The following is a 13,295-nucleotide window of genomic DNA, read 5'->3' on the forward strand; positions in this document are numbered from 1 at the left end:
TTTCTTTCATGCATCTCACCACCTGTGTAGATTTTCCACTTTGCTGGGTCGTGTGGGGTTGCAGCAGAAACCAGATAACCCACATTCAAATACGCTGGTTTCGTGCCAGTATGGGGATGCAGCAATTTTTTCAGTGGTCTGGATGTGAAGCAAGAGCACCATCTAGTGATTATAAATTAGTACATATACTGTGTGCAGTGTAGGTGTAGCCATGTTGGTCCCAGAATATTAGAGACACAAGGTGGGTGAGGTAATATCTTTTATTGGACCAACTTCTGTTGGTGAGAGAGAAAAGCTTTGTCTCTCTGGTACATAAACTGGCATTTTAACTGACCAAAGTTACTGGGTTGACACCTCTTGAAATTGAAGTATTCTCTGCTGAAGAGATGAAGCCAAATGCAAAAATATTGCAGATGAAAATGGGCAGTTTGACTTTATGGGCTGAGTTATCTCCTAGTGATCTCCACTGAAGTGATGGTTATACTAGGGGTGCATTTAAACCTATGTGTCAATTATCAAAAGATGGTTACTATTACTGTATTTGGGGGAAGTTCCCGTCTACAAAACAGATACGGCTGCAAAGGCTGCATGCAGTGACATTTTCTCCAGCACTGACCACCAATATTCCAAAATTTTGACTTAGAGGGACCACCCATAGGAAGGAGAAGGAGTCCAGCTTCACAGTTCACTTCATGCTTTAGCCTCTCTGCTAAAACTAGTGAGCAGGTCAATTTGTGTCCATTGTGATTCATTCATTGTGTCATGTGATTCATTCTGATGGTGATTCATTTATTTATTTTACATGAACTCCTGGAATACTTGGAACCAAACTAAGATTCACTCACTCATTACATGTATCAAGGGGTAGCCATGTTAGTCCGTATCCACAAAAACAACAAGGAGTCCGGTGGCACCATAAAGACTAACCAATTTATTTGGGCATAAGCTTTCATGGGTAAAAAACCTCACTTCTTCAGATGCAATTCATTTCATATAGACAAATAGTTGGCAGATAGTATAGAACTTTTCACCTATATAGTTGGGCATTGAAGCTAACCCAGCTTCAGGTCACAGGCACAGAATGTGTCTAAGTTCAACAGCATTGAGATAAAGTCCCACTTTTAGGGTAGCTGTTCTATTCAGCAAAAGTACCTTTCAACTCTTGATTATCAGTTCTAATCCAGACAGTCCAAGAATCATAGAACCATAGAAGATTAGGGTTGGAAGAGACCTCAGGAGGTCATCTAGTCCAACTCCCTGCTCAAAGCAGAAGCAACCCCAACTAAATTATCTTAGCCAGGGCTTTGTCGAGCTGGGCCTTAAAAACCACTAAGGACAGAGTTTCCATCACTTCCCTAGGTAACCCATTCCAATGCTTACCACCCTCCTAGTGAAATAGTTTTTCCTAATATCCAAACTAGACCTCGCCCACTACAACTTGAGACAATGCTCCTTGTTCTGTCATCTGCCACCACCACTGAGAATAGCCTAGCTCCATCCTCTTTGGAACCGCCCTCCAGGTAATTTAAGGCTGCTATCAAATCCCACCTCATTCTTCTCTTCTGCAGACTAAATAAGCCCTGTTTCCTCAGCCTCTCCTCGTAAGCCATGTGCTCCAGCTCAATATTAATTTTTGTTGCCCTCCGCTGGATTCTTTCCAATTTGTTCACATTCTTTCTGTAGGTGGGGGCCCAAAACTGGATGTAATACTCCAGATGTGGCCTCACCAATGCCAAACAGAGGTGAACAATCACTTCCCTCGATCTGCTGGCAATTCTCCTACTAATGCAATCCAATATGCCATTAGCCTTCTTGGCAACAAGAGCACACTGTTGACTCATATCCAGCTTCTCATCCACCGTAATCCCCAGGTCCTTTTCCACAGAACTGCTGCTTCACCAGTCGGTCCCCAACTTGTAGCAGTGCATGGGATTCTTCCATCCTAAATGCAGGCCTCTGTACTTGTCCTTGTTGAACCTCATCAGATTTCTTTTGGCCCAATCCTCCAATTTGTCTAGGTCACTCTGGACCCTATCGCTACCCTCCAGCATATCTCTCTCTCCCCCCAGATTAGTGTCATCCTCAGACTTGCTGAGGCTACAATCCATCACATTATCAAGATCATTAATGAAAATATTTAATAAAATTGGCCCCAGGACCAACCCCTGGGGCACTCGGCTTGATACTGGCTGCCAACTAGACATTGAGCCCAACCATCTAGCCAGCTTTCTATCCACCTTATAGTCCATTCACCCAATCCATACTTCTTTAACTTACTGGCAAGAACACTGTGGGAGACCGTAGCAAAAGCTTCACTAAAGTCAAGGTATATCATGTCCACCGCTTTCCCCACATCCACAGAGTCAGTTATCTCATCATAAAAAGCAATCAGGCTGGTCAGGTATGACTTGCCCTTGATAAATCCATGTTGACTGTTCTGATCACCTTCCTTTCCTCCAAGTGCTTCAAAATGGATTCCTTGAGGATCTGCTGCATGATTTTTCCAGGGACTGATTTCCGTAGTTCCCCGGATTCTCCTTTATCCCTTTTTTAATATGGGTACTAAATTTGCCTTTTTTCAATCGTCCAGGACCTCTCCTGATCACCATGAATCTTCAAAGATAATGACCAGTAGCTCTGCAATCACATTAGCCAACTCCCTCAGCATCCTTGGATGCATTAGATCCGGACCCATGGACTTGTGCATGTCTAACTTTTCTAAATAGTCCTTAACCTGTTCTTTCACCACTCAGAGCTGCTCACCTCCTTCCCATACTTTGCTGCCCAGTGCAGCAGTCTGGGAGCTGACCTCATCTTTGAAGACCAAGGCAAAAAAAGCATTGAATACTTCAACTTTTTCCACATCATCTGTCACTAGGTTGCCTCTCCCATTCAGTAAGGGTCCAAAACTTTCCCTAACCTTCTTCTTGTTGCTAACATACCTGTAGAACCCTTTCTTGTTAGCCTTCACATCCTTTGCTAGCTGCAACTCCAATTGTGCTTTGGCCTTCCTGATTACACCCCTGTATGCTCTAGCAATATTTTTTTTACTCCTCCCTAGTCATATGTCCAAGTTTCCACTTATTGTAAGCTTCTTTTGTGTGTTTAAGATCACCAAAGAGTTCTCTGTTAAGCAAAGCTGGTCCCCTGCCATATTTGCTATTCTTTCTGCACATTGGGATGGTTTGTTCTTGTTCCCTCAATAAGGCTTCTTTAAAATACAGCCAGCTCTCCTGGATTCCTTTCCCCCTCATATTAGCCTCCCAGAGGATCCTGCCCATCAGTTCCCTGACGGAGTCAAAATCTGCTTTTCTGAAGTCCAGGGTCCATATTTTGCTATTCTCCTTTTTTCCTTTTGTGAGGATCCCGAACTTGACCATCTCATGGTCACTGCTGCTCACATTACCACCCACTTCTACTTCCTCTACCAATTCTTCCGTTTGTGAGCAGCAGATCAAGAGGGCCACGCACCCTAGTTGGTTCCTCCAGTATTTGGGGACAACTTCCTGGTGCAACGTTCTCCAAAAACTTCCTGGATTGTCTGTGCAGTGCTGTATTGCTCTCCTAGCAGAGGTCAGGATTATTCAAGTCCCCCATGAGAACCAGGGCCTGTGATCTGGAAACTTCTCTTAGTTGTCTGAAGTAAGCCTCGTCTACCTCATCCTCGTGGTCTGGTGGTCTATAGCAGACACCCACAACAACATCACCCTTGTTGCTCTTGCCTTTAAACTTAACCCAAAAACTCCTAACAGGCTTTTCTCCAGTTTCATATTGGAGCGCTGAGCAATCCTACTGCTCCCTTACATACAGAGCAACTCCTCCACCTTTTCTCCCCACCTGTCCTTCCTGAACAGTTTATACCCATCCATGACAGTGCTCCAGTCATGTGAGTTACCCCATCAAGTCTCTGTTATTCCAATCACATCATAGTCCTTGACTGTGCTAGAACTTCCAATTCATCCTGCTTGTTTCCCAGACTTCTTGCATTCATGTACAGGCAACTAAGATAACTAGCTGGTTATCTATCAAGGAAGGTTAGAGAACAAAAGCCATTATCATCTGATGTCTGTTCAGTAGCTTGAATGAAATTATTTCATAATCTTAGTACAGCTTTCTAAAGTGGAAGATGTCCACATTACTGAAACCACTAACAGCACTACAAATCTCAATAGAGGTGCTAAGGGATGATTGAACCATGAGTTGAACAACACTCACATCTAATGGAGGTCTCTTTTCCAGGGCAGGATTGAGTTACTTTGGAGAAGGCAACGTGTGTATTACACTTTTACTGACATTGCCTTTTCTGTACCCATTCTGTGGGTAAATAAAAGATTTCATCCTCGAGGGCTGTCTTTCCATCACTGAGCTGATGCTTTGAGGCAGACATTTCCTGGTGGCTCTGAGTCACAAAACCAACACTTGGAGATTGCAGAAGAACAGACTCCTGCAAGGTTTGGTACTGGCACCAACTTTATTTAATGTATTCACCAATGATCTACCAAACACCATCCCCAGGCACTCCATGTACAACAACAATATTTGCTTGGCTCAAGAGACCACCTGAACAATGATATGGCTACCATAGGTGATTATTGCAAGAAAGAGAGGCTGAAACCAAGTACATCAAAGACCATGTCAGCGTGCTCTCTCTTACTTCTGTGGGTTCAGAAACAACTTGAGCTTAACATCTTTTTGAATGATCAGCAGGAGGCACACGATCCAAAGCCAGAGTGTTTGGGATAACTGTAGTGTGACAAAAGATATCCCTGAATTCACACCCTGCATGCTATTGTAATGATGTTTGTGCAAAGTATGCCTTGTAAGGTATCATTTGAAATCTCATGATTTGCTTGTCAATATTGTCTAGGTAAAGTATGAGTGGTGACATTGTACGTGAAGTTATAAGATTCGTGTTCCAAATCCTAGATTTCTGGCTAGGCAGAAGTCAGGTCTGACATAAACAAAGAAAGGAATGTGTGCTTGCCTTAATTTGCATTTACATTTCTGGGAGAAAATCTGGGACTGGGGGTGTGTTGGGGTCACCCTGTGATAATTTTTAAGCCTGGTAAGAGCCAAGGTGCAGCTGGCTAGCTTCAGCACACACAGACATAAGCTGAGAGTAATTTACATTCTGGAGACTGTTTGTGAGCAGTCCAGGTTGGAGGCTACAGCAGCAAGGCATTGTAAAGGGCACCCCAGGTTACAGGACAGGGTTGACACAGCCACTCATTAGTTGGGATTGCACTCTGGCATGTCACACCTAAATCACATGCTCATGTACAAATACAATCTGTGACGAACTGGGAATGTTCTTAATGTTTTCTCTGAATACTGTGTTCGTGCCTCAGTGTCCCCATGGCAGTTCTTAAGTATCTGGCAGAGCAAAGGGCCAGTGCACCTAAATGCCTGGCACTCTGTCTCCTAGCAACTGATGGCCTGGGCCCCTCCCCTGCAAAGGTGCCAACTGAAGGTGTTGGAGACAAAGAGATCAGGTGACCTCCTGGCCCGGGAAAGGAGCTGAGCAGAGAGGAGGGGCTGGAGGGGTTGGTTAGTCTGGAGCTACCTGGGGATAAGGAGTGAAGTGCAGACCTAGGGGTCTGGCTCACTGCCCCCCAGAATGGACCCGGCCGAGGGGTCTGGTTCGCTGTATCTACAAGCTCTGTTTTAGACCCTGTTCCTGTCATCGAATAAACCTCTGTTTTGCTGGCTGAGAGTCACGTCTGACTGCAAAGTGGGGGTGCAGAACCCTGTGGCTTCCCCAGGACCCCGCCTGGGTGGGCTCGCTGTGGGAAGCCCACGGAGGGGCAGAGGATGCTGAATGCTCCAAGGAGAGACCCAGGAGGTGAAGACGTGTGAGCTTCTTGCCCTGAACAAGTCTGCTCCAAGGGAGAGGAGGCTCCCCAAAGTCCTGACTGGCTTAGTGGGGAGCAGTTCCAGAGCATCGCCCGGGGACTCCGTGACACAATCTCATTAAAGTAGCTCAGAAGATCAAAAACAGAAACTCTCCCCTAAACAAACTGGTAAGGTCCATCTGGTGAGACAATCTGCAAATACTGTATAGGCTGCAACTCACTTTCTGCAACTCAGCTGGCGAATAGTTTACCCCAGTTTGGTTAAATTCTGCCCACACTGGATTAGGAGGCACACATCGTAAATCACACCATAAGAATTATTACAAGCACTCTGATGCCAACAAAACTTGTAAGGTTACCAGTCTTACACAATATTCCTCCACCTAACATCCAGCTTCAGAATGGAGCCAACAAACTATCATCGAAGTACGACAAATGCCACACTTACCACTGTTCACAGATACAGGATGCACTGCCACTGACTACATAGCAGAAATCCTCTCTGGGCTGTGCTGCACGCTCTCCATTCACCAGGTGGGCAGAATGGGAGAGTACCTCTGCCAGTACCAGGAACTCCCACATCATCTCAGGATGGATGAACAGCTACTTAGCTTTGGGCTCTCACACCAACTTTGGAGACATCTTAACAAGTTCAGGTTTGGCATGGTTTGCTGTGCCAAGAGCAACCATGCCTGGGACATGAGGGCAGCATCCCGGACGGTCCACTGTGCATCTGTGGTGCTCTTTTTGAGTTGAGTTTCCCAGAGGTTTTTCCAAGTAGAGCACTGCTTGACTGGCTCAAGACCATTCAGCTGTGGATTTATTTTCCCCTAAGCCTTGCCCTGCCCAGACACAATAGCTATATATATATTGTGACAGGGTCAGGCCAGATGGCTACAAGAGAGTGGTCGAAGGTAGACACGTTAGTTCCAAGTTAAGCAGATCCCTTCTTCCTGAGTAAGATAACAGGGACTATTCCAGAACATTCAGGAACTTTCTAGAACTAATTCAGGCAGGCTAATTAGACACCTGTAGCCAGTTAGGAAGTTATTCGAATTAATTAAGGCTAATCAGGACACCTGATATAAAAAGGCTCTCACTCCAGTTAGTGAGGTGTGTGTAAGGAGCTGGGAGTGAGAGGCAATGCTGCTGGAGGACTGAGGAGTACAAGCGTTAATAGACATCAGGAGGAAGGTCCTGTGGTGAGGACAAAGAAAGTGTTGGGAGGAGGCCATGGGGAAGTAGCCCAGGGAATTGTAGCTGTTGTGTAGCTGTTCCAGAAGGCACTCTAGACAGCTGCAGTCCACAAGGACCTGGGCTGGAACCCGGGGTAGAGATGGGCCCAGGTTCCCCCCCAAACCCTCCCAACTCCTGATCCAACACAGGAAGATCTCTTAGGCTAGCAAAATCCGCCAATAAGCGCAGGATCTACCAAGGTAGAGGAGGAACTTTATCACAACTGGTGTTTGCTGTGGGATTTGATGTGCACAGTGCGGCAGAAGGTGGATGAAAAAAAAAAGGGGCAGGGGGAAGAGAGTTTATTTTTTTCACCACAATGGATAGTGTGGACACTGATACAAGCCACGGCTGCCCAGCAGGAGGCTACCTGTGTCCAGGCAGCTGCCCAACAGGAGGCAGTGTGGCTGCAGCAAGAGACTAATTGCCTGCTTATGGAACAGGCTGCTCAGGACCATGCTATGTTGCGGAAACTGGTAAACCAAGTAAAGACCTTTACAGAGCTGAACCGCGTCCATGATGGGATGCAGATCATATGGGCCAGCCATTGGCTGCAGAAAATCACGTGGGAGGATGATGTAGAGACATACCTTCTGGCCTTTGAGAGGACAGCCCTACTGGAGGCTTGGCCTCAAGATCAGTGGTCTGGCATGCTCACATCATTCCTGTGGGGGGAGGCCCAGAAGGCCTACTATGATCTGTCTGAAGAGGCTGTGGCAGACTACCCTCAGCTGAAAGCAGAGATCCTGGCCAGATCTAGGGTAATGACAGCAGTGCGGGCCCAGCGGTATCACGGGTGGAGGTACCAGGAAAACAAAACCCCGTGGTCCCAATTGTATGACCTCATCCATCTCACACGCAAGTGGTTGCAAACTGAGTCCCAGAGTCCGGAAGAGATACTAGAGGTTCTGGACAACAACTGATACATGAGGGGGCTGCTGCCAAACCTTCGTGCCTGGGTAAGCCAGAACGAACCCTCCACCTATGATGAGGTTGTTGCACTGGTAGAGAGGCGAAGGATGGCAAGGGAGCTTACCCAACCAGTTAAGGAAGAGGCACCCCAGGTTAAACTAGCAGCACCAAGCCCTAGAGCTCAGGTGACTGGGCCACGAGGAGAGCCCATGTGGAAAAAGAGAGCAGCTGAAGGCCTACCAGAAGCCACAAAGAGTCAGAGCATTAACAGGGAAGAGGACCATAATGTTAGACTGCCCCAACCAAGAGACCGGGGAATGCCTAGGGCCTCATACAGATGTTACACCTGCGGGGAGTGAGGACACTCAGGGAGTGCTATCACGCTTATCTCAGGGAAGTTAGTGAAGCATAGTCAGCTGCTGCAGGCTAAATGTACAGGGATAACATGCGTCCATGGGACAGTTAGTTTACTGACCATCCCAGTAAAAATTGAAATCCAGGGGAACACTACTGAGGTAGCAGCAGGTGTAGTCCTAAACTCCCATACCCGGTGCTCATAGGGAGGGACTTCCCAGGGTTGGAGACTTATTCCCAGTAGGAGGATTGGAGAAAGAGGGGAACCCTGAAGTTAGTGAGGCATCCACAGTAGACTGTCAACCCCCAGTCTTCTCTGAAATATCCCCAGATTTGTTTTCCATTCCCAGGTTGGGTAGAAAGACAAAAAGGGAAAGAAGGGCAGCTAAGGCCTTGGGGACTCGGATCCTGACCCAGGGACAGAGGGTCACCCTTGTAGGCAGGCGGATCAGGAAAGGAGGCTGCCCCGGAGGAGGAAACGCCCGAGCCTGACCCTCACCCTAATATCTCTCAACAAGGAGAGGCAACAGAGACTGGCCCCCTAGAACTTGGACAGACCAGCCCTGCTGGGAGAGAAAATTTTGGATGGGACCAGGCTGAAGATCCAAGGTACGACAACGTTAGGAAGGAGGTGATCGAAATAGGTGGGGTCCCAGTGGAAGGAAAAACCCTGGGACCAGGACCCTACTTCATAATGAAGAAGGATCTCTTGTACCAGGTTGCACCAGTACAGGGGCAAAAGGTATAGCAGCTCCTAGTATCTCGAAAACACCAGAACGCTATATTAAGCCTTGCCCATGGTCATCTTTTTGCGGGGATTTTAGGGGTAGAGAAGACCCTGGCACGAGTCCTACAACAGTTCTTCTGCCCGGAGCACAAGAAGAAGTATGGAGGTATTGTGCCTCCTGCCCAGAGTTTCAGCTGCACAGTCCCCGTCCTCACCTCAGGGCACCTTTAATACCCCTTCTCATCATAGAGGTCCCTTTTGAGCGAATAGCGATGGACCTAGTGGGACCCCTGGAGAAGACGGCTCGGGGCCACCAATAAATACTTGTTTTGGATTATGCTACTCGCTACCCAAAAGCCGTCGCCCTGCGGAACACAGCCTCTAAAATGATAGCCAAAGAGTTGGTGGGGATCTTTGCCCGAGTGGGGCTATCGAAGGAGATATTAACAGATCAAGGAACCCTATTTATGTTGAAGCTAATGAAGGACCTCTGTACGCTGCTCCATATACATACCCTGAGAACTTCAGTCTATCAGGGGATTGGGTGATGGTTTTGGTATCCACTGCAGAAAGCAAGCTTCTTGTCCAATGGCAGGGGCCCTATGAGGTGATTGAAACTGTGGGGGAAGTAACCTACAAGGTGACGCAGCCAGGATGCTGGAAACAAGAACAAATTCATCACATTAACCTCCTGAAACCAGCGAGAGGCATGTGTGGTGGCCAAAGAGGCCCCAATTCAGGGAGATAACCTACATGAGCAGATCAGGATATCCCCTGATCATAGAATCGTAAGGGACCTCAGGAGGTCATCTAGTCCAACCCCCAGCTCAAAGCAGGACCAATCCCCAGATTTTTACCCCAGTTCCCCAAATGCCCCCCCCAGAACTGAACTCACAACCCTGGGTTTAGCGGGCCAATACTTAAACCACTGAGCTATCCCTAACACCAAACCAGAAGAAGGAGGTAACTGAGATGATCAACCGGTACCAGGATGTATTTTCAACCAAACTAGGCCGGACCACCGAACCATATCACCACATTATCACAGATCCTGGGGCAAAAGTAACTTTAAGGCCCTACTGGGTCCCAGTGGCAAAAAGGGAGGAGATCAAGGCAGAGGTAAAAAGGATGTTGGAACTAGAAGTCACTGAAGAATCCCACAGTCAATGGTTGAGTCCAATTGTGTTGGTGCCCAAACCTGATGGCACCACTAGATTTTGTAATGACTTCTGCCAGCTGAGCAAGATATCCAGATTTGATGCATACACCATACCCCACATCGATGAGTTAGTTGATCGCCTGGGCAATGCCCGATTTTTGACCACCCTTGACTTAACAAAGGGATACTGAATCCCAGATTCCCCTTGCCTAAGATGCAAAAGAAAACACAGCATTCTCTACACCAGAGGGTCTGTTTCAATATACTGTTCTTCCACCTGCCCCCTTTCAGCATCTTATGGTCAAGCGCCTGTGGCCCCATACCAGTTATGCAGCTGCATACCTGGATGATGTAATTATCCATATCCCCAACTGGTAGACCCACTTGGAAAAGGTGGAAGCAGTTCTGGACATGCTAAACCTTACAGCCAATCCAGCCAAGTGTTCTATAGGGCTAGCTGAGGCTAAATACCTTGGCTACATTGTAGGAAGGGACATGGTCAAGCCCCAGCTGAACCAATTGGAAGCTATCCAAAATTGGCCTCGGCCAAATAGGAAAAAGCAAGTCTGGGCATTCCTGGGGGTAGTGGGGTACTTCCAGTGATTTAGTCCCCATTTTGCTACCAGAGCAAGTCCCCTGACAGACCTGATAGAAACCCGAGGTCTGGATATGTTTAAGTGGACTGATGCTGCAGAAAACGCATTCACGGATCTACGAACAGCCCTCTGCAGTAACCCTGTGCTTGTAGCCCCAGACTTCAACAAAGACTTCATCTTACAAACAGATGCATCTGAAGTAGGATGGAGAGCTGTCCCAACTCAGATGGTCGGAGACGAAGAACACCCAATCCTCTACCTCAGCGAGAGAGCAGAAGTATTCCTTCCAAGAGAGCAGAAGTATGCAGTGGTTGAGAGAGAGAGAGTGCCTAGCTGTGAAATGGGTCATGGAAACGCTTCGTTATTACTTACTGGGATGACGGTTTACCCTTGTGACTGATCACGTACCCCTCCAGTGGATGCAGGGAAATAAAGAGAAGAATGCAAGAGTGACCAGATGGTTCCTTCCAATTCACCATACAACACCAGGCTGGAAGCCATCATGGCAACACAGACGGCTTATCGCAAGTACACTGCCTGACATCCCAAGTTGCCCAAACCTGTGGTGTTGAGCAGAGGGGGCGGGTATGTGACAGGATCAGGCCAGATGGCTACAAGAGAGTGGTCGAAGGTAGACATATTAGCTCCAAGTTAAGCAGGTCCCTTCTCCCTGGGTAAAATAACAGGGACTATTCCAGAACATTCAGGAACTTTCTAGAACTAATTCAGGCAGGCAGGCTAATTAGGACACATAGCCAATTAGGAAGTTACTAGAATTAATTAAGGCTAATCAGAACACCTGGTATAAAAAGGCTCTCACTCAAGTTAGTGAGGTGTGTGTAAGGAGCTGGGAGTGAGAGGATGTGCTGCTGGAGGACTGAGGAGTACAAGCATTAACAGATATCAGGAGGAAGGTCCTGTGGTGAGGATAAAGAAGGTGTTTGGAGGAGGCTATGGGGAAGCAGCCCAGGGAGTTGTAGCTGTCATGCAGCTGTTACAGGAGGCACTTTAGACAGCTGCAGTCCACAGGGCCTTGGGGTGGAACTCGGGGTAGAGGGTGGGCCCGAGTTTCCCCCAAAACCTCCCAACTCCTGATCCAACACAGAAAGATCTCTGAGGCTAGCAAAATCTGCCAATAAGCACAGGACTCACCAAGGGTAGAGGAGAAACTTTATTACAATATACATATTTTATCACTGCTAAATTCACAATTTTTAAAAGGAAATATTTTAAAAACTCAAAGTTCTTTCCTGTTTTAGGTACACCAGAATCACCTCTATATCTTTTTTTACTTTTTACTGTGCTTTGTATCTAGAATCAGTGGAAGAAGCATACATACCTGATCTGCTACATGGGGCAATATAAATCATACCTGAGGTATTACTGCTGTTGAATATATACAAGGTTTGAGTAGCTCCAGAAAGATTCTCTAGTGTGTCTGGCCAGTGTAGGTCAGACTGAATAAATGAGTTCAAGAAGGAATAGCATCCTGTAGGAATATCAGAGTAAATAAAAGTATGGTAAGTGATTTCCTAGGAGCGTGACTCCAGCATGTGTTCCCATGACCTGTAAAATCCTTATCCTGCCTTCTAGCTACAGTTCTAGAGACTGGAATTACTGGACAGTTACAGCTTGGCATACACATAGCATATTTATAGATAAATACTGTATTGATCAAGAAGTTTTTAAATGAAGAGCTATTTTTCTGAAGGAACAAATCTTTACTTTTAGTTAAGGACAGGCAGTGAGCCACTCCCCAGATCAGACACAAAAGACCTAAGTATTCTGAACTCAAAAGATAAATGAAAGTGACACAGGCTTAACACACACACACACACACACACACACACACACACACACACACTTCAATAAAAGCAATACACTAAATACTAACCACAGAACCCACAATTGACCTTTAAGCCTTTTACTTTTAGTCACATGATAGAGCTAAGCCTAAGCCACAACCTTTAGGGATCACTATATACAAAACTGCCTCTGACTAACCTTCATGAATTGATTTATCCTACTGGAGCTAAGACTGGCCAGACATCAGTCCACATAAAATCTTAGTAAGCACTGGGGACTACATGTGCTGTGACAATAGTCAGAAAATATGGTGGAGACCCCTGAATCAGGGAAGCAGACACATTAAAGCTGGACAAAGTTTCCTCTTCTTGTTTGATGTTTCTTCTGGGCACATCTCAAAGTGACACCTTAAGACCCTAGCATCCTTCTAACAACAAGTAAGGTGGCTCACTGGCTCTGATTCTCCTCTCACTTATTGGTATACTGATAGTACAGCACTGTAGAGTTGAATGAACTCCTGATCTACACCAGTGCTTGGCCATTTGCAATGAAAATGGCATGGACACAGTGATTAAGTTCTTGAAGTGGGTCTGCACATTCCCACTTTATGAATACTGCACTTCCTGGTGATGCTTTATGATAGAATCTTCTCC

The sequence above is a fragment of the Chelonoidis abingdonii genome, chromosome 1 (genome assembly GCF_003597395.2).
Source record: "Chelonoidis abingdonii isolate Lonesome George chromosome 1, CheloAbing_2.0, whole genome shotgun sequence".
NCBI classification, from domain to species: domain Eukaryota; kingdom Metazoa; phylum Chordata; order Testudines; family Testudinidae; genus Chelonoidis; species Chelonoidis abingdonii.